The 24,627-nt window shown below is 27.7% G+C and overlaps 1 protein-coding gene across 1 annotated transcript in view; it reads left to right on the forward strand.

Moving 5' to 3' along the window:
* Gycalpha99B (guanylate cyclase 1 soluble subunit alpha 2) overlaps positions 1–24,627 on the forward strand; it is a 305,824-nt gene that overhangs the window by 68,281 nt on the left and 212,916 nt on the right. The gene's annotated exons all lie outside the window — the stretch shown is intronic.

Raw genomic sequence — 24,627 nt, forward strand, 5'->3', positions numbered from 1 at the left:
TTTTTTTTGACAACCATTCAAATTTTAATTATGACAACATACGTAAAAATCACGAAAATTCGCAAATTATTTTAAGCTAGAAAATTTATAAAAAAAGTTTTTTATTAATCTATGATTTCAAAATTTTTAATAATCTATAATATATCTTAGACAAATAAACCGTTTCCGCTCAGAATCGTTTTTTGTATACAATGATATAAAATCATTGGATTCAAATTTAATTCCATCCATTACAGTAACTCACTTTTAATCCATTCATATTACATTATTATTGTTGAATCGTCAAAATTATATCTAAACAATTTTTTATAATTATCTACGAGCTTGGTATTGATTACTAAGGTTTTATTTGTACTAAACAATACAAATCTATTTTGAACTGACTGTTTTAAATATCATTATAATATTGGTTTAAAGTTAAATTTCTATTGGTGGTCCTTAAAATATTATTGTGTTTTATTGTTACATTAATAAACCTTGTCATGGATACTTATTGTAATATCGAAAGTTCGAAAGCCATTGGAAAATCGAAATATATTTGTTTTTCACTTTTAAAGTATCGATTGTTGTTATGTTACCCACTTGAATTTATTTAATGTACAGACAGTAATATAATATTATTTATTAGCAATTAATAAATGTTCATTTGTTTATTTTAATTTATGATTTGTTGGACCCCTGTTTTTTGGTACTATTCATTATATAATACCTACCTATGTATCATTGTTTAACCTTGTTCTATTTTGCTACATGTGCTAAAAACTTATTGAATAAGAATTACTACAAAATATCGTTACTTATTACGTACATTTTTACTTAACCTAGTTAACGATTTTACTATTAATAATGTTTATATGTATATATATATCATATATATTATATATATATATATATTAGGTATGTACAATACAACAGTACTGAATTGATTAGCACTCGAGGATTTATTAGGATAATATTTTATTGTTAAACCTGAAAAAGAACATTGAAACCGTTTAAAATACTAATTAATAATGCCTTCTGTCTTTCTCTAAATATCGTTCAGATAACCTGCGAGATAATGGGATTTCAATTATTATTATTATCATTGTTATCAACAATAATAATTTTACATCACTTACAATATTATATTGAATAATGTTTTTAAAATTTTTAGACTTGATTTAATAATATAATAATATGTCTTAATATCTTTTCGATTAAAACAATTATGTTTTACGTACGGAATGATAGGTACGTCATGTATTATACAACGAACATTTTGTGTTTTATTTTTTTGGTTTTCTTTGTTCGGCTTACCACGTTGTCTGCCATGCGGATGTAGGTACCTAAACTCACTATAATGATTGTGCTAACGCTGTTTATATATACCTACGTTCTCCACTGAGAAAATTTTCGTGACCGTAAATATACTAAAAAAGGCGTCGCGAAATAATGTAATAATATGTACAAAAACGGAATCAAGTGCAGAATTTCAAAATGGTAAAGTTTTATTTTTTAAAAATATTGTACGTCTTGCTGGATTTGAGGTGAATAATTGGACAGAAATGCAATAGGTACCGAAACAATTACAACAACCGTCAGGAATAACTTTGAGTGACAGGGCCTGGGTTGAAGTATTGTTATGTTCGACTATTTTTGTGATTGGATATGAGATTTTTGGAATTGGCACACTTATGATTAATCGTAGACTTCGTATCCGAGTTGATGCGAGACAGTGCTGGACGTACACTTGAAGACGTGTGGGCGTATGTGAGTGTATGTGCGCTTATGTTGCATAATTTTTTTTTCTCGGAAACAGGAAACGCAGAAAAAAAAGTTTATTATTCATCGGCATCGCACCGATGGCGATGTCAGACTAAAGATATTATATCATGCAAGCTTTAATAAAAAAATTTATACTAGACAGAAGCATAAATAAAATCACCCAATATCCATTCTATAGAAAACTCTATGGTGTTTTATAAAAATAAATTCCCGTTTGCACACAAACACACACCCACACCCCCACCACTCTCCACACACTTACACATTTAACCAACACTTCTTGGTGTTCTTACTTATACGAATTTTGACACAGTTTATTTTATGGATACTCAGATTTTCACTAATAACAAAACTTGGTTTACTTCACATACGTTTCTAGTTTGATCAATGCAGTTATGTTATGAATGAATTATTTTTTTCACCAATAATCAGAATAAAAACAATCATTCATATTATGTATTGTAATACTGTCACATTGTTATTTGTTATATTATATCCGGTTAGCAAATATAAAAAATAATGTTCATTTTTGTTTTTGTGCTAATCTTTGTATTGGTACCTAAATATACAATAAAATAATATTAGATTGTAATAAAACGTAACTCATTGGTGGTTTTAGTTTTATTTAAACATATAATTTGTATAATATTTTTATTACATTTTTTTTATATACTTCTTTACTCAATATTGAGTTTACATTAATAATAATATAGGACGTACGAACAAAAATATTTAATTCGGGGCAATAACTCACAGAACCTGATGTTGAGGTACGTTCCACCAGATTTACAGGGGGTGCAGAGGTGGAGTGACCGAGCGTATTTCGGTATACGAAATTGTTACGCATATTACGGTGTAGACGGTGACCTACATACAAAGGGGTTCAGCACCACTTATACTAGCCGACAAGTTCCACACGGTATGCTACGCGTTTTTCAGCGTAGTCCGTGGAAACGTCGAGTGACATGGTAAGTACGTACCGTAAGTCGTGGGCTTGACGGCAGAACGGTGGCGGCTGGTTGACGGTATCTGGTCGGCTGCGGTACGCAGATACACGAGGCTTTTACTGATCAGGACAGTGTGCTACGACTTTAATTCATAGCCTGGTATATAGTTTATGTACCCGGATCTCGAACGTGCCCCAGACTATAGACTGGTGAGGTGTGTATGTCGACAGTGGTGCTGGTGTCTTGGTTACATACAATAAATATCGCCGGTTCCCTCGGCGAACACGTAGGACACCCGGAAATGCACGTTTTTAGAGTTTTATTTTGTTATTTCCTTGAATTCCATGGGGGCAGGTGTGTAGCGTAACCATTTATATTAACTGGTACTTGTTTCTATACATGAATGGGGTATGTTTATTAATCCTAGAGTTTTAAAGCGGCCTTGACTTAAGACTTTTGATATAATGTAGTGAGTACGCGCCCTCTGTTGTCCGCTCGTGCGGTCAGACGACCTGCAGTGTAATAGCTGTCAGCGGACGAAAAGACTGACTAAGAAAAGGAACTAAAAGAAAGAATATTACATTCTGTCTCGTTACATAGTCCCCTTTTTTAAACTAGAAATTAGTAAGTATTATTTAGAGTTTAAAAATGTATTTTTTACGAGATAGTACTTATTCTTCGGGTGATAATTATTTGCATTGCTTGGATAATCTGAGTTTTTCTTTATACCATTGCTTTTTTAACTGACGGATTACTAATAATTGGGTTGATGATTGTTTTGAATCCACGACGTTGGTGATACTCGCTGGTTAATATATGGCTGAGTTGTTTGAGGTCACTGAAGTGATTATAGATGGACCTGGTTCGGATTCTTTTTTTTACAAGACGTTTGGAGTCTGGTAGACTGAAAGTAGAATCCAGTGTATACTTGGTTTGATGAGCTTTCTTATGCCGTTCATATTTTGCTATGAGTTTCACATGTTCCCGAGTTACATTGCCAGACAAAGGGGTACTTTGTATCCGGGAAATGGTTTCCCACCTTATCGACGTCCTTTGCTGTTCTTGTAATATCTCTTGATACTGTATTTAACCAGTGTTCGATAGTAGATAATCACTTTACCCATAAGCTGTGATTAGCGTAACAGTAGGTCTTCAGTATCCTGCCTATCTCACTATTTGTACGTTCCACTCGGTTAGGTTACCTTCGGGGTGGTACGGGGTGGTGTAAATTGCTTCACTTTATTTTTCCTTTAATTGTTGTCTCTGTTGTTAGTTTTGGAATTGCGTCCCGTTGTCTGTAAGAATTTTCTTTGCTGAACCAAACGTTGGTAAATAATCGTTAATTTTTTTGTTTAGAATTATATCCGTAGTGTCTCGTCTTAGTGGATATAGTTTGACATGTTTGGTGAATTTATCCAATAGTGTCAAAATATATTTTGCTCCTAATTGCCCCCTCGGCAAAGATTCCATTAGATCAAGTGAAATCACTTCACGTGGTCCATCCGGAATCTGTGATAACGTTGGTCCCCTTGTCGTCTTATTATAAACTTTACTCTTCTGGCACAGGTCGCAAGATTTCACATTCTTCTTTACTGATCTGTGCATATTTGGTATGTGATAGTCATCTTCCAATAAGCTGTAGGTCTTGTATGTGCCCATATGACCCATATGTTCATGTGTCTCTAATATATTAAGTTGTTTTGATATTGCACCGGGTATCATCAATCTTGCTCTATTGATTTCGTTTGTTGAGAACAATATGTCATTGTGTGTAATATAATACTTGTTAGGTTTACTTGTAATTTGTTCCAATATTTTATTTAACTTAGGATCGTTACGCTGTAACTTTTGTATCTGACCCATATTCTTCCCGAGCCCAGCACTATAGCTAGTTAATAAAAGTTTATTTATACATATATATATATATATATATATATATATATATCTGTGTACTTTCTCATATCCTGATCCTCAAGTTTCTGGGGGTACCTCGTTAAAGTATCAGCACCGACATTTTGTTTTCCCAGGATATGTCGTATTTACAAATTATATTCTTGTAGCGTAATTGCCCACCGAGTAAGACGTAGGTGGCATGAGTTTAGGAATGTTAATGCGCGATGGTCTGTGGGTACAATAATATGAATGGAATATTATTCCAAAACTTCTGACACCCGAATACTATTACCAATAGTTCCAGCTATGTTGTACAAGTCAATACAATCTTAGATCTATTTGGTCGTGTGAAGCTCAAATATAGTGCTGTGCCAAAGCATGATAACTAAAAAAAAATGGAGTTTTCCAATCAATTTTCTACCACATAATCACGTCCGCTCCTTGTTACGTCTCAAATCTTACCCTATACAAAGATCTAAACGTCAAATCGGTTGATAATTTAGTCAAAACGCAATAAAAAAAGTTCTACACAAAACTGCTTCCGCCATGTCCAATATAATATGTTCACCTATTTGCTTATTGTAACTTTTTTTTTTTATCGTACAGATTATAAATATTACTTATTTAGGTATTTAATAATAATAAAAAAAATGTATAGTTTACAATGTGTCAAAAGTTATTAGGTATTGTGTTTGAACAAGAAATTTAACAGTACATTTCCATTTTTATGAAAAAGTGTATTAATATTAATTGTTTGTTAAGGATAAAAAATAGAAATATCCTATCATATAGTTTTGTATATAAATGAACCAAATTCTTTTAAACATCAATAAGTCTTATTATAGTTTTATCAATACCTAATCTAAAGCGAAGACTAAGACATTAAACAGGGACAACAACAAACATAAATGTGCTACAGCTGCACAATATATATGCAATAGTATTTGGTAGTTTATGTAAAGGTGCCACATATTATAATACATTTTACTATTTTAGTTTTTCACCCTCTTCTATCATTTAGAAAAATGCTTTGTGAGATTACTATTTCAAACTGTGTGTTCCTCAAAATTTCCAATAACTGCAAGATACAGTGGATATGCTTTTAAAACAAACATGAAATAATAAAATATGCTGTAGTCTGTAATAATAGTTTATACCATTGGAGAAACATAGTTTACTAAATATTCAGTTAAATAGTTAATTGAAATATTATCACCTATAGTATTATTATGACTGTAATAAGTGTTATTTTATCTAAACAAAATTAAACATCAATATTAGCCAATAGCATAGTTCTAGTAATTTTAACTTCGAGATACATTTTTATTGTTTATATTTTTTTCTCTAAAAAATTATGAACAATTTGTTGTTTTTGATATTTGATAATATAATATAGTATAACATTTGGAGGAGAAGCTTATTTCGAATACATTTGATACTTGCTGAGTAATAGGAATAACATAATATATCAAATTTTAAAGAACTACTATCAATACCTACTAAATAGTCATAAAGCTAATATTGTATTTTTTTTATTAAATGTCGAAACTAATTTGATTATTTTATCTTCTAGAAAGTAATTTCTGTACAGCATAAGCATTTTTATTTTATTTTAAAAGAATGTTCGTTTCTGGTGATCACGGACAAGGAAAATTATATAAAATTCCAGAAATTTTTACTGCTTAATGCTTACGTATTTACGTGGAAATAACCTCACGTTCAATCCATATGTAATATGAATAATTTGAAATCCAAAAATAGTTCATTATTAAATACCAAATAATTAATAGTTTTTTACATTCCATCTTATAAAAAGTCGAAAATGTTTTATTTTGTATTTAATATATTAAAATGTATCAGCTAATATTAAAAATTTAAAAAGGCAAAAAGATAATATACATAACCTAGGTATGCAATTATATGAATCATAATTTTTATAATTATTTTTACTGACTAAATATGTATTATTATAATGATACTAGTACACCGCAGTAGTATATTAGTAGTATATTATAGCTCAACAATTATAGAGTATTAACTATTAAGCGTTAGTATGGTATTTAATTTTTCGATTTGGTGAAAAAATAGAAATATATATTTCAAAATCGATTTATTATATTATCACCATCTGGCCTCATAGTTATAATTCTTGAAAATAAATCATGATTTTTTTAATAACCCAAGCACAATATTAGACGCCAACTATAAATCCTACTGTAAGAATAGGGTAGGATACACGTGGTTAGGAGTGCCAAACAAGGTAGTGATAAATATGTATCTAGTTTATATTGTAAATCAACGTACGGAACGATTAAGATCGTCTGTCGAGATTTGTTGGTGAATTTTCAATAGTAAATTAATTAATATTTACTATAATTTCTTATGTTTGTAGAGTCGAATCATAAAGATGCTTAACAAGAGATAATTTTATTTTGTAATTTTGTATATTTATATTACACAACACAATGTTTGATTCCTCATTGATTAACAAGCAGAGATATTGCTGCTATGTGAATATTAAATACGGGTATATTTATTATATATACATATGTAATGTATAAATGTATATTTGGTTGATACAGCAATTAATATTTTACATTTTACTAGTTATATAACTGTTATAAACCAATAAATTTAAAAATCAAAAATTTGATGTACAACTGCCGAACAAAAGACGTGGGTCGCTGACAAAGATCCGAAACATTGTTCATGGAAGTTTTCGAGAGCCATTTGTTGCTGAGAATGCATCGTGCTTAATGTCTATACAGTCCACCACACAAGTTTTACCATCGTATTGCTAAGTATGGGGTGTTGAAACAGTGTGACAGAGACAAGCTTACAATTAGCACTATATCATAAATTGATGACGTTAACCATGATTTCTGAAAAAATAGCTACAAATTTAGGGTTTTGGCAAAGAGGGCTTCAGGGCACTTGCGTTAATCAAATATACCTAACATAAATTTATGTTTATTTATTGGATTGATCCATTGCCACAGCCAGTCAAAATACATCACGATTAATTATTGTTAAGGTTCGAATTTTAAGGCAAAAGCCTTTCTTTTAATAATCATAATAGAAAAATAATTTTTATACAAAAATATGTTTCATTTAATTTCTAAAACGATGAATATATTTTTTTCTTGCCTTTTTTTACTCATAAATGCCTTTTTACTTTTTTTGTCTTTTGTACTTATAAAATCCTTTTTTATGTTTAATTTTCTGTTGATTTAATAATTTTATACACAGCTTACATATTATTATCGGTAGTCGATAAGAGCTTGTGAAGACTGTGCATTTTAGATGTTATGTATCTATAATGATCTATACGTTTCCGTCTTATCGAGTATTTAATATGGCCATAAAATTTGATATGGTTGGAGATGGGGAAATGAACGTCATAAAAGTACCCGCACTAGCTATTTAAAGATTAAAATATGTTTGTAATGCGTAGATTCAAGACTGTTCGTCTGTTCGTCAGTTGGCATTCGTCGAACGCAATTTATTATTGTCGTTTAATAATTGTTCTACACATTTCTTTTATTCTGTTTTTTTTTGTTTTGTTTTTAATTATGCCGAAAGTTAAACAAAATCACAATTCTAAGTTGATTTTTTTTAATACCAAGTAGTTACTGTATTTATTTTTGTAGAATATTTATTTTTTATTGATTATGTTGCCTTAAAATCCGAACTCTACTTATTGTCCATCACAAAAACCTCATTTGCTTGACAGGAAATCAATCGTTCTTTAATAATAAACTGTAAAATGTATTATATTATTATTCTGAATTTGACATAATTATTTAAACTCAGTTTTAGATTCTGAGCATGGTGATGAATGTATTGGTTTTATAAAGATGTTTCTTGTCTGTGCACACGATAAGAATTCAAAATAATGCTTCGATTTTAAACTTCAGTATATTTTCCGGTGGAAAAATTAATCTTGTTGTTGCGTTCAGGATGTCAAAACTTGAAATTCTTAGTAGTTTTCAAAAGAAAAAGGGAAAAACAAAAGGCAATTAAGGAAAAAAGTAATTTTTTACGCAAAATCGGTTTTTGACAAATTTGATTTTGGTTTTTGGTGTAGGCAACTTTAAAATAAACTACTATAAATACACGAAAGAAATTTTCACTGAATGTTTGAATTAGCATTTTCGATACACCATACAATTTTAAAAACATTTTGACTCGTGTTGAATATTTTATGGGCATATTAGTTTTTTGATTTTTATAATTTTTTTTTATAAATTAATGTAGATAACTACATTTTAGCCCTGGCAAAAAAATTTAAAAATGTATTAAGGATCCTCAAATGTTTTTATTCGTCAACATTTAAAAAAAGTTTAGGGTGTCCTTGTAGTATGATCGTCTGAATTTCAAATTTTGACCAAATGCGTAAAAGTCATGAATATTTGCAAATCATTTTGAGTTAGAAAAAATTTTTTTTTATTTATGATATGAAAAATTAATACAAGATCTCTGAAGTTTGTCTATCATTATCGAAAAAATTGGATATTTACTCGACTTCTCATTTAAAATGTATCTTATTTTATTGTAAATTAAAAACAAACAGGTATAGATACTCGAAATTTACTTCAAATATTTATTTTGTCAATTCCCTTCACTTGATAATATTTTTAAAATAATGTTAATTGTTTTGATATGTTTACTGTCATTTTCAGTTGTAATTGTTTTTAGATTTTTTCTATAGGTACATTTCAATAAAATTGTGCTCATCGAGTCAAAAAGCTAGAAAATTTAATAAAAGAATTTACAGGCATTAAAATTTCAAATGTTAACAATATTTATCCAATTGTTAATTTATAAATTATTTTGGTTTTAGAAATGTATAAAACTTTCAACTTTTATAACAACTAAGGAGTAAGGATTAGAAATCAAAAACAAAGTTCCACTTTTTTTTTAGGTATTGTTATAAGTTCAAATTTGGACGTAATTTTATATTATAAATAAATCAAGAATGATAATTGTGGTTATATTGTTGTAAGTAAAAATAATATTATTCGTAAGCCCTTGAAACTTAAGTATATTGTTATATAATACAATTATTATAATATTCAAAAATATGTATTAAATTTACTGGCTACCACATTAATAATATCAAATATCTTTAACCCGACAAACCGTCTCTTCTCAGAGTCATTTTTCGTATGCAATGATATTATATCATTAAATTTAAATTTAATACCATCCATTAACAGTATCCACTTGTTACCTACTGAACAACAGAGCGTCACCAATAAGTATATCTGATTTTTTTTAAATTCGTATTTTCTAATTAGTATTTACTTTCTATTTTATATTTCGTACCTATTTCTAATACATTCATTAATAAAATAATAATCATTCAACTGCAACGTTATAATTTCACATGGCTAATTAAGTCAGACATTGAGTGTCCACCAAACTATGTTGTTTCATATCGTTTTCTATATAAAATATATATTAGAGAGAAAAATATTTGTTATTGTATTTTTCTGTTTTAATTTTTTTACAATTCCAATAAATATGAACTTTCATTTATCCCTTTGAAATAGGTTATAATAATCTAATGAGTATAATAATACATTATATATCATAATATTATAACTGTGTTTATCAACATAATTAAATCTAAAAATAAATCTTTATATTAATATTCCGTCTTCCACTATAGTAATAGTAATAGTATGCATTCAACAATATAATCACCTATATATTTATCAAGTATTAGATAAATTAAAATAATATCTGTCTGATATTATATTTTGTTTATTAATATATATTACAATTAGGTATGTTTAACAAATTTTTAAAGGGTGAATAATTTTTGACATACGCATCTAATAATTGTTTGAATTATTTTTCAAATTCACTATTTATCACATTAATATTGCATGATACACAATATAAACAGTTATAATTTTGTTTTGTGCCAATTAACATTAAATACTTATTAGTTAGTCACGTTATTATTGTTATTAATAAGGAGAAATAAATCACTCAGAACATCAAATATTATGAACATGACGTATTAACATGTCATTTTTATGTCTCGGATTTATTGGAATAATAATAGGCAAGTACTGTGCGAATACTGAATGCAAAACAGTTCTATCTCGTATATGCAAAACACTGTAAAATATTTACTTGACTTTTGTATTTTTAGGAAGCTTCTAGGGTACCTAAGGTTAAAAAGTGATTTAAGAGAAAGTGCTCGAAAATATACGAACTTTAAGAGCACATCTTTCAGATATAAACATCCGGATTTTCGAATTCAGATACCATCAAATGGATTATAATAAAAAAAAACCAATGGAAATGTGATGTTGATATACTAGAATCGGAACAGAAGGGCGACGGCAGGTCGATGATGTGCCTTGGCAGCCTTTGACATAACATCCCGGGGGAGGAGGCGAAAACTGCTTATAAAATCTATCCACGCAGTAGAGTCAAAATTTTATTTAACAGAAATAATCCACTTTCCAACGAAATCGCATTGTTATTTATTGTTTTGATTCAGCAGCACGTTCCTATAACCGTTGGGCATACAACATATTTCGTACGTACGCGAAAACGCACTCGCGGTAATTATAAAGATCGGTTCACGGAGGAACGTCTTTTCACTACAAAGATAATATAATATAATATAATAAATATGGTATGTGTATACATCTGCCAAGACTATGAATCATTTGTTTGTGCATTTTGCACCAACGGTTTTAATGATGAAGAATATTGACGTTTTGGTATTAATTATCTAAATGCTTTCAGCCGCCGTGTAGCGTTTTCAAAAGCTTCTACGCACAATGTAAGTGTTACACGATCACGAGACAAAGCAAGCAAATAATAATTATTATTTATTGCCCGTTTCCTTAATAGAGACACGTGCGAATGCTTTTAGTCGAATAGGAACAATATTATGATACATTTCGTGACAAAAAATGGTGCGCTCATTATTATTACGAGTATACGCCTCGTAATTTAACAACAATGAATTTAATTAACATATGATAAGTATAACTACTATGATTGAAACTTTATCGAATAATCAATACCGTAATGTTTTAATCGATTTGATGCTATAAAAATGCATGATTTAAATTGTCCGTAATTAACCGATCACTTTATTCACGACACATTTTTTTTTTTTTTTTGTTATTATGCGACTTTTCATGATAATTGTTAAATTATTGTATAGGTAGGTAATAATGGTATCCTTATGTTTCAATGTTACACTCGAAATAATCATAATTTTCATCCGTCACGTAATTATTTTTTTTATGAACAAAACAACATATACCTAAGTTATTTGTTTTTATTTATATTTATTATTTTAAGTTGTGTATAAACGACTAAAATAGATAAAATATTTAATTTTTGTATATGAATGTATGTTTCCGATAAAGCTGGGCATTAACGAGTTAATAAGTTAAGAGTTAAGTTAATTTTAACTTATTAACTTGACTTACTAGTTCTAATTAACTTAACTTATTTTTATTTACGTTAACCTAAAATCAACTTCTACTTTTTTAATATTACCAATTAAGTTAATTTTGAATTTTCGTTTTATCTAGAATATATTTTAGTCTATAGCGATTCGTCATTGGAAAAAAAAGAAGATATTTTCGTAAATTTTTTTTATAAATAACTACTAATATGATATATTAATTAAGCATGTATTAATAAAATAATAAATAATAATTTATAATATAGAGATAACGTTGTAACAATCTGACACTTAGGGTCGTGTCACACTATGCGTTTTGACGGGTCCGGTTTGGCCGGTACGTTTTTCGACAGGATGACGCATAGATGCCACATCTATGTGTTTTTCTTTTTGAAAACGTTCCTTCTTTTTCCCTTGTAGGTCAAATTATTTCAATAACACGATGGACGTGGCATCGAAAGTACCAACCATTGCAAATTATCTTTAACTACCTACTTTACTTCTCTAGCCTAACCTAACATAGTACTGAATGTGATACTTACTTTAGTAATTTTACTATAGTACTAAAGTTAATTAAAAAAATAACAGTGTGCGATTTATTTGTTTAAGTGCGTAAAAAATATTAAAATAAAAGTAATAGGTAAATCAAATAAAATTTAAAAATATACTCTTTAGATACTTTTTTATGTAACAAAATTAAATACTTTAGTAGGTATTAAAATAAAACAAATGTAATGTAGTTCTTTAAATAAAATAAAAAAAAAAGATAATCAATCACTTTAATAGTACCATATATTGTTTTTGTATAATTTACAACAAAATAATAGGTAAATCAAATAAAATAAAAAATAAAAATAAAAAATATACTCTATAGGTATTTGTCTTTTTTATGTAGCAAAACAAAATACTTTACTATTAAAACAAATGTAATGTAGTAAGTACTCCAAATTAAATTTAAAAAAAAAACTCACTTTAGTATCTATGTGAAATAAAAAAAAAACTCAAGATAGATAATAGTAGATATTATTGATAATTTTTATCTGCAGATATTATTGAAGCAGAATAATGTAATGGAGGGAATGCTATAGAATGTTGAGCCTGTTGAGGTGGTACTTTTAACGTTGAATCTGATGTAGATGGTGTATATGTGGACAAGATAGGTAAGGTTAGTTGTGAAGTGTTTTTCAGATACTTGGATAAGTTGCATTATGTTGCACATCATATAATGGTTGAGATTGGTTAGCTTCTAATGAAATTTGTCTAAAATATTGTAAGGTTGTTATGCAAAAATCTGTTTTTTGTTCATATGTTAACCTTTTGTAATCTGGTAATAAAGACACTAAAAAGGCCCTATCAGGATCAGAGTTATTTTTTTCTTCAGGATTATTTAGAGCACTTAATAATTCTTGCTGAAATTGTGTTACATTATTTTTTCCTCGTGAGTTCTGTGACTGAAGCTCCAATTTTTTTATTTTTTTTATGTTTTTATTAATTCATGATATTTTTATTATATGTTACCATTCAAAAATCAAAATATGATAGTGGTTTCACCAATAAATATAAGGGTGAAAAAAATTTAAATATTATACGGTTTTAAAAAATATAAATCTAAAAGTTACAAAAATGAAATAAAATAAAAATAAGTTAATAATTTTCAAGATAATTAGTGTATCCACTTAAATGGATCATCCTGTTTATGAAAACTTTGAAAACCGTAATACCTATACAATATTATATACATTTATACGAGTAATAAAATATTGTGAATTAATCAAACTATATTCATTATAATATGTCAATTTTTTTTTTTTCATTAATGCTCTAAAACATTACTATTGTTATCTTTGACATTATCATTAACATTTATAAAAGTATAAATACAATATTTTCCCTAGAGCTATTATGATATCGATACTTCATGATGTGTTATGTGTTTACTTGTACGGAACTAACAAATTAACATAACAATATTAGCTACTCATATTTTTTACGGTACACCAGGGGCATAGTTAGACATTTTATGACGGGTAGACTGCTGAGCTTAACTAATATAAACATAATTTGATCGTAAAAATACATATATCTATACGTTATACATACATATATACGTATATTTTTAATTAAAATAAAGGTACCTATATATTATGAATGCAAGGCACTGCCTGCCCGGTTTGCCCAGGTCTGCCCGTTGGCTACGTTACGCTAGTGGTTAGTGTCCACAAAACAACAACGTATGTTTTAATTTCAAGTAATAGAATATTTTTTCCACTGACGGTCCTCATACTGTTTGCATCAACTCGACATAATCCAGGTGATGTCCATTACCACCACCAAAACCGATACCACTCGTAAATTATCACTTTTGTGCGCGCGCGTGTGTGTGTGTGTGTGTGTGCGCGAGTGCGCGCTAAACACCCCAACACCACTGCCTTTTTTATTTTATTGTGCGCGTGACTACGGATGAAAGCTCATCAGTCATTGCTACAAATTATTAATTAATGACCACCGAAATATTATATTTATATAATAGCTTACATTCTGCAGAGGTACTCGACAAAACGTCAACAACAATGTGTCGAGGCACGAATGATATGTATCCTATATTGCGTCAATAATAATAATGTCTGTTTACAACAGTTACTAGGTACTATAATATAATATACCGATCGATAGAGGTTCATTTCCCCAGCCCCCAGATATTTTAAATTTTCGTTTATTCCATTAATTTGTAAAGGTTTGTAAAGATATTATTTTCATTTGTAAAGAATTCGTTCAGGTACAAAATAAAAACACCTATTGAGGGCTGGGGAAATGCCTCAAATTTTCGAATTTGAATTTTGGTTTATCCTATTCGTATGTAAGTCGTTTTTAAAAGGTTGTAAAAAATTAATTTTGTTACAGAACAGTTATAGTACCATTATTTAGGTATCAGGTATGACGTTTGACAGTAGTGATTGATTTCATCGGTGCATCTATTGTATTATATTTGATCATAGATTGTTGGGAGTTCAGAAATCACGAATTCAGTAAACTGCTAAACGTTGTGTCACATTTACACATTTGATCGTATTTTAAAGGTGTTTGTACCGGAGTCTGTTTCTCAATAATAATTTTTAGTCTATTCTCGTATGTATCTACAGAAATGCTACCTAGCATTTAGTACTGTTTTCGTAAATGTAATTGTAAACTGGGAAATTGATCAATAATCTTTAAATATGTATTATTATCACATAGTGCAGCCATAAAAAAAGATACTGCAGTATCGAAAACACATGTATTGGTGAATATAATTTTTCCGCGTATCCTTTTAAATTTAATGCTTTTAGATCTTGAGCTCTTGAACCGTTTTTCAGTAGTGTTAGTAATTTTTTATTACTATTGATATTTAAATTTAAATGTTTTAGACATGAATTTGGTGTAAAGTATAATTTTTTTTTTTGGTTTTTCCGTTTCTATTTTTCTGTACCTATGTCTTCTTCACTTTTATTGGATTGGCTACTTCCATCTGAATTATCTTTTGATGCAATAATATTGATATTCAATCCTTTGTTATTGGGCTCTGAACGTGAGGCAAGATCATCGATGTACCTAACGTGCGGCCTACTTTTTAATTATTATTAAATTCACATTATTTTATTAGATTCTGAACGGAGTGATGAATGTATTCATTTTACAATGATGTGTGTGTGTTTTTTTTAAATATTAAACTAAAGACTAGAACCAAGTTATATAAAAAAAAATAATATACATTCATAACATTTTTAATAAATATATTATAGCCTTTGAATAAAACTTACCATAATGTCTAAAATTTTGTTTTAATAATTTATCTAAAACAAGCAGTACTGAATTATAATTCACATTTTGAAGACATAATTTAATGAGATTACCTTAACATTATAACCCATATATACAAAGAACGATAAAATAAATAATATTGTGAGCGTGAAATGCAGTTGGCAATAAATATATACTACTATTATATAAATTTAGTTTAAAAATAATAATAACAAAAAAATTATTAAATCAGAAATGAAAAACGTAATAAAATAAAAAAATATATCTTTACAAATTTTTACAAACGAATGGAATAGACGAAAATTTTAAATTTTAAATTGGGAGTATTTCCCCAGCCCCCCATTGATTTTTTTTATTTTGCACCAAAACGAATTCTTTACAAACGAAAAAAATATCTTTAAAAACATTTACAAACGACTTAAAAATGAATGGAATAAAAGAAAGTTTAAAATGTCTATTGGGGCTGGAGAAATGGACCAGATCGATAGACGTATTAAAAAATCGAACACATTTAGTTCCCAGGGTTGATAAAAAAAAAGATGCACTTGTATTGTGTAATGCATTTAAATTTTTCCCGCAAAAAAAAAACGTATCGTGAAAATGGCAGATTTTAACAAGATATAAGTCCGTTAAAAATATAAACCGTGCTTAAGAGTTCTTTCCTATTTTTACTTTTAAATACTACAGCATATTATATTTATAATAATAAGATGGGCGTGTAATAATTATCGCTCTTTAGAATTGTCACTCAGACGTCAAAACGATCTAACCAGTATCGTCTATATTTTCCTGGTAACTGCATGCATAGAAAATAATTTTAAAAAATAATTTTTTATTTTGTCGTTCGGTATGACCTCGCGGTAAGTTAATATAAGTTGTGATAACGTGTTGCTGAACTACGGCTTTGCCACGCGAAATCAGTTAAACGAAAACATCAACAGTGGTTTTGGTAAAACGTGATTCCTATAATTTCTATCATCTTGCATAAGAGTGATGCCCACAGTCCATATTAATTTTAAAACTAAATAAATGTACACGCTTATAAAAAATCAATAAAACTATTCGGCGAACGCGCATTTATATAACATAATAATGTACATATTATATATAATTATATATTGTTATACCTTAATTTTGCAGACTTTTCACCTAACATGAATTTGGCATCTAATTATCCCCAAGGGCAGTAGTGTCCGATACAGATTTGTAGGTGGTGATAAACAAACGCAGAACACAATGGCGACTATCCGACCATTACATTTATGATAATGTTATTTTAACTGACTGACATAATACTAGAGCACCACGTGGTGAGCTGAAAGCTGATGGAAAATAATAAAAATACAAAAATTCCTCAAACGTTTGTTATCATTATAATATTTTATTTTACATAATTATTATAAGTTTGGTATAGTTTTTGAATTATTTCAAAAAATATAAAAAATGGCAATTTTTTTAAATACAATCATTAATGATTATAGTTAATATACAATTAGTTGTAATAGCTGGTTCTAAGTTTAATTGTTGATAAAATGCATTGAGTACCTTGATTGTCATATTAATTATTATATATTAGGTCTTGTTTTAAAAAATGTATGTTTTTTTTTTTAAAAGAATAGCATATCGTCGATATCTGATATTATTTTTGACAACTATACGTAAAATAAAACTTCTTTGAAAAAAAAAATTAAAACACTGAAATATTTCACGCATTTGAAACATTTCACAATTTTGAATTTATGAAACTATAACACTAGTTAGATATCGTTCTTCTTTCTTTTAATATAAAAATTACAATTTTAAAAACTAAATCAAAAGAACAAATCAGTTAACTTGTCTTGAGAAGTTTAATATACAAAGTACAATAACTACATGTTACAGCGAATGACAGGAGTTTAAAATGCATTTTTTTAAATAGTTTTTATAACTAGGAAGTGTGATTCACATATGATATTTTTTTTGGTAAATTGAAATTTATTGCTTTTAACAAAATATTTTGTCTAACCAAGAAAATAAATAACAAATTTATTTCAAATATTAAAATGTCGATTCTCTAAAAATACTGGAGATCAATATAAATCTTGACATTATTATCCTTTGAAGATATCTACTGTTTGAGTACTTTTTTCAGTAAAGCCGTTTCGTAACGTATGTTTCGAGTGGCAGCTACTTACTGTCACCTTTTTTCGTATCATGATTCTAAGACTTTTTTATTTTGAAATTACGTATATAATATAGTATTTGTTTGACTTCAAGTAAAACTTATTTAAAAATTAAAATTAAAAGATCATTCAACACATTATTGTAAATAAAGTAAAAGCCGATCTGGATATAGGATAAAACCAATGTTACGTTTTTTTTTAAAAATAATATTAGATTATGAACTAATGTAATTGTTACCAGTTATCTACCACATTTACCGACTAGTTTTACCCTTAGATAGTTAGATCATATACTATTGATGGAACTACAGTGTATTATACCAATACAAAATAATGAAGTGACGAGTCACCGATTATGTGTTCGATATGCGCATGCGCGATGCAAATCGTCGCTTATTTATCAGCATACCTATTAGAGTTATAATATTTTGACCTTGAGTACGGCCTATGGGTAATTATGCTACGAAATGTATCGCATATGTGCATATCAAAAACCTAATTCAGAGACACGTCGCTAATATCGACATCAAAATAATACGCTATACTTAGATCTATCATCCATCCATAGTATATGATCTAAGTGTTTACATATCCTAGTTTAATCTAATCGTACTTAACACTGTCGTTTAAATTTTAGATTCTGAATCTGAGTCAAACGATATTTTTTCCTGTCTGTCATTACTTTTTGAAGTAAAAATATTTAGATTTTCATCTTTGAGGTGATAAAAAGTAATAAGTTTTCGTTTTCTTTTGAAATATTCGTAGAAAAAACACAACAAAAATTAAAGGGGTATAGGAATTTTCACGCATAACCAGTATTCGATAAAATATTTTTCGATTTACTGAACTTAAAAACGAATAATCGAAGCTAATACTTGAAATTTGAACGTTATAATTTTGTAAGAAATAAAACATTGAAAAGTATACAGTTTTGATTTCTATATGATGTCTATTGAAATCGAAATAATCCTATTTATTGTAACAGTATAATTGTTAAATATTTGTTTAACATAATCCAATGGTTATGATAAATACAAAAATAACATCATAAATCAAGTGGTTAGGTTAAATTATATGACTTAAAAACAAAATATCATAGATTTTGTTTATCCAGAATATCCTAAATTAATTTCAATTATTATAACGATCCTACTCGTATAAATCGTAAAATAATAATAATTGATAACTATGAATGTATTTAGGTAATAACATAATGTTTACACGAGGATAAAACGAGCTTGTATCATGTACCTACCATAAATTTAAGCATAGACACCTGTTGTTGTGGGAATATATTCTGTCCTTGTTGGTCGTAATATTTATTCGTATTATAGTATTAATATGTAATAAATCAAATTAAACTACCCCGATAAACAAATAAAATAATACAAAGTACGTCAGACTATTAATGTTTACAGATACATTGTAAAGTTTTATCTTGTTAAAAGTATATTAGTTGACATACACATCAGTAATAATACAGCTTAGACACACATTTTTATTTCAATTATAATATTTTCGAATTTGGAATGAATGCAGGTGAACGTTGTCCGCTTTCATCTTTTGAAAGATTTCTGCGTTGCTCTGCATTTCATTAAGCAAAGAATGCCAGAAAGTCATCTCACCTGCAAGGAATGTCTAATTTTGAATGACGTATTTTTTGTATTTTATTTTCATTTATTTTTAGCAAAGAAATGTTATTTTTTCCCGGACAATATTATTCGTCAATGACAATCGATACGGTACTAATAATATTATAAGTAATATATAGATACATAGTAATTAAATTATATACTACCTATAACACCGTATAATTATATTGTTTTGTTTTCATAATTTTATTATTTAACGTTATCACTGAACAAATTTTGCTTAGATTCACAGACAATGCATGTCACCATGTCACTTAATACGAGTTACGAGGCAAAAAACAATAATAAAAGTGTTTAAATATTATTATACAGTTGAGTGTTATTTAACTTACTATATGTGTAAGATGATGCGGGGGACAAAGGCCCTACGGATCACTAAACAATTTATTCACTTTGGAACGGTTTTTCTAAACTTAAATTTACGTTTGGTTAGTTAGTAAAAATTTTTGTTCCAATTTGAACTCTGATCAAAACTGATATTAAAACTACTGATTGAATGGTATGTATAATAATTGCAGTCACCGTTGGTCATATAAGTAGCCGGTAATTAAAATCGAATTTCATGAAAATAGAAACACATGATATTATTATTCACACGAAACACACATCATACGAATTAATACGAATTAATTAGATTTCAATGATCAATCGAATGGATTAACGTCAATCGGTGTGATCGACGTTCAATTAAATCACTAAATATTACAATATTAATAAAATGAAAATCCTCTTCAGCTAAATCAAAGTTTATTATAAAATATGTACCTATAGATACTTATATCAAGCTGTTATTTATATATTTCTCAAACTTTATAGGTTTTATAACTTTTTAAATTAAGACAATAATCGTTTAATATATAGTATTTTATAACAAATAATTAATTCCAGAGCTGGACATAGAATTTTATTTAAAGCCATTAATTTATATTGCTTAATATATTATATTGGGAATAATGTATTAATGTATCACGTACTTGCAATATTATGTCAGTAATATCTTATATTTCTTAATATTTACGTCTTATAATAATTAAATACATTTTGTGTTTTTATTTAAAATAAATATAATGTGTTTGTGAATTTAAAATGTTTGAAACTATATTTGTGTGTAATTTTAAGAAAACTAATTGAATATTTAAGTATACAAACTAGAATAATTTATAAAAGCATTATATAAATGACCTATTTATTTATTTTATTATGATTATTATTTTTTTTTTTACTATGATAATGTAACTTTAAGTTAAATTTTTAAAAACTGGTTTTTGTCGGCATACTTTTTTTATTGTTGACTACTATAGAACTTTAATAATTTTAAGATTAAAACGACAGTCATTTTTTCGTCCCTCACATTATAAAAAAAACTCTTCACTACCTTTTTCTAATTAGTATCTACCTTACGCATATTAACGTTTGGAGAAAATAACAATAAATCTTTACCTAAACTAAACCCTGTTCAACCACCCATAAAGATTTTCTAACTAAAAATAAAAACAAAACATGATACGAGACGAGCAGAACCGTAATTTTGGATACAAAAAAGGTTAGGTTAGGTGTTATAACTATTGCTATAACTAATGTAAAAAGAAAAAAAATGTGAACTCTAAGCTCCTAATCTATTATTATCTGCAATATTCACAAAATTCCTTAATTTATTTATTTTGATAATAAATATAATATAATTTACATAATATTATTACGTGTGTAAGTCATAGAATTATTATTTGTTTGACATTTTTAAAAGTAAAATTATACACTTTTAATGCGTGTTAAAGCTATTTTAACGTACTCAGTGGTCACATTGTTTCCGGTACGATACCAATGAACCCAAACACGGACATTTGCATTATATGTTCATGTATCATTTAAAATGGGTTAGTTTGTGTACAGTGATTTGTTGTTGAACTATTGTTAGTTAATACATTTCGGTAGGTTAAGATCTTCCAAAAACGTCCAAAATAAGGAGAAAACATCACATATGAAATTTTAGTAATCGGCAGATAAAGTTACAACTAGGTTTTATTGAAATATCCAAATCGAATGTTTCAAAAATAAATAATAAATTATTGAGTATTGGTAGTACCAATGTCCAATACTGCATTTATTTTTTATTTTTATATACAACTAATTTTAGTTTATTTTTTCGGTCAGACACTGTTATTATTTATGTTTTCTATTTATTTTTTTTTTTGAAACGCAGGTGCGTACTAAAATAAATAATACAATATTATTTTTGAAACAATTTATAGTCATGGTATCATATAATACGCCGAAATGCATAAATGTATCATTATTCATTATTATTATTATTATTATTATTTTATTGTTATATTATTGTTAATTTTTTTATAGTTGTAATTTTGTTAAGTCTTACACATCGATGGTTATTAAACTAGTTAGCAATGTATGAAATTAGTGTCAATTCAAGATATAAATCTGATGAGCTTAGTGCGATAAAAAAAAAAAATTACAGTTTTCTGTACAAATAATAATCGAGACGATATTTTAAAATAAAATTATGATAATATAGTAGATTGATACCTATGGAATTTCATTTTAGGTTTACTTCCTATGAGTTTTAAATTCAAAATAAAAACACCAAATTCATATTTCATGTTTTTCTATGAAATGTATTTAATTATTATTTTCAAATACGATTTTAATACCATCGAAATAATTAATAACATTTTATTTAATAGCGCTTATTCTGTATATTTAGATCATAATATATTAAATATGTATGAAATATAATGGCTTATAAGTTAACCTTGCGAGAACTTATGTGTTAATTATATTATTTTACGTTTGAATTACGTTTTAAAAATTATGTATAAGACTGATAATATCATTATATTTTATTTGTATTGATATAATATTACTTAATATAATTTTGTGCACAAAATAATATTTACCAATTATTACCATTTTGAAGGCAGTACAATACAATATTACATGATATTTGATATAGGTAACAAGATAATTCATAAAAATATGATTTAGTTTTACAGAAAATAGTACCTTATTTTTGAATGACCAACAGAACTCACCTCTCACAAACACCAAAAACATTTCTGTTGTGAAATTACTATGGAAAATGAAATTTCAATATATAAAAATTAATTTTATTTTCTTTTATTGTATTATAATTTCTTATAAACTATTTAAAAAAAGTTGTCTGAAGTAGAATAATATGACGAGGGACAGATGAATGTTGTTGAGCTGTTATAAATACAGAAAGGCAATAACTATTAACCGTAAAAAGAATGTAAAAAAAAAAATACACTCATTTTAAAAACAAATAGGTAACCGTCGCTTCAACGATTGGAATCTAAAATGCTATAACGTACTATAAAGAATTTATATTGTTTTATGGAGTTGGTAAAATTGCATACTCAATGCACCGTTCAATATTTATTAGTTTTAAAGTGGATATAAGTATACTTTGTTCCTGATCCATAATATTACTAAGTATTCAATTAAACATATCAAAAAAAAAAAAATTAACGAGAAATAGCAAGGTTTTCATTATTATTACTTTTAGTTTTTTCCTCAAACCTTTGGTATACCATCACGTATACCTAATTATTATGCCTCAGCGATTTTATGTATGTGATTGGAAAACAACTTTTCTTTCTATACTTTAACTCAATTCTTTATTCATTTATTATTTTTAAGCTTCTGGGTCCGACACAATCACATATTAGATTTTTTTTTTTATTAAAGAAATAACCCTCGGCCAAGTGCCATTGGGATAAGATACATTTTTAAATTTTTTTTTGAAAGGTGTTACATAATAATAATAGAAAAAGTTTAATAACAATTAATGTCTAAATTATATGAGTATAATTATAATAAGGTTGTGTTTTTCTAATGATTAAATAAGTTTGTCCAATCCTGTCTCCTGGAGGAACACGAATATGTCAGGTGATTGCAGAACAGGTCCCAGTATGTCATATAAATCGCTAGATAGATGATTGCGATGATGATGAGAATGTGTTTTATTATTAGATTGTATTTCAAAAATCAAATAAAGTACCTAATTATATTTCAATTAATTTTTCATAAATATTGTTTGAATACAATTTATATATAGAAGTTACCACTTACCTAGTTGGTTTTTATATATTTTTATCTTGCAATATTACTATAAATATAAAATATAATGATCTATAATTTTTCGTCAGATCATTATGATACATTCGGTCATATAATATACTGGGAGTAAGTAGTACTAAACATTTAAATTTAGAAATTACCTTTGATTTACAATTATTATTATTAGTGACAGATTTATGGAATAGTTACGGTGTACTCTTAGATTGGAATGTGTTTACAGACAATTTCCACGATCAAATTTACCTTAACGTTTTATCAAGCCTGGTGACATGTTTTGTGTACACGAAAACATTTCAGTGCACACTTTAGACATGATTAATTATCGTTAAATTAAAACGGGGAAAAAAGTATTCAGTGAAAGGGCAAAGAAAAAACTCGTAAAACTCAAATAAATTACACTTAACAAAAAAAGCAAAAACAAACAGAATAAACATCATTCATATTAATTGCATTTATGACGCCGCTACACTTTTAACTGTGTGGACGTCTTGGAGAAACTTAATATGTGTGGGAAATTTTAGAGAATGGATAAAACAAGAGTAGACGACTAGAAAGATACAGAGAAAGACAGGAGATAAAAGAACCAACGAGCTTTTGACACTGATTGATGAGCGTGTTGTTCTCTCTTTCCTTGTTTACCCACCATTTCTTTCGAATAATATTGTGTGTAGTAATACACTACTACAGTGCCACCTAGCAATTTCAATAACATCCTTTTTATGTGTATCTTGATATGGAGTCAAAAAAAGAACAAAAACAAATGTATATTTACCTACACCAAATTTATTGCAAAACAACTGTCACACAATAGCGGTAAAAAAATACGTAGATTGACAGGTTTGGACGCG

Source organism: Diuraphis noxia, unplaced genomic scaffold, assembly GCF_037042655.1.
Source record: "Diuraphis noxia isolate RWA-SAM2 unplaced genomic scaffold, SU_Dnox_SAM2 contig0004, whole genome shotgun sequence".
Taxonomy (NCBI): domain Eukaryota; kingdom Metazoa; phylum Arthropoda; class Insecta; order Hemiptera; family Aphididae; genus Diuraphis; species Diuraphis noxia.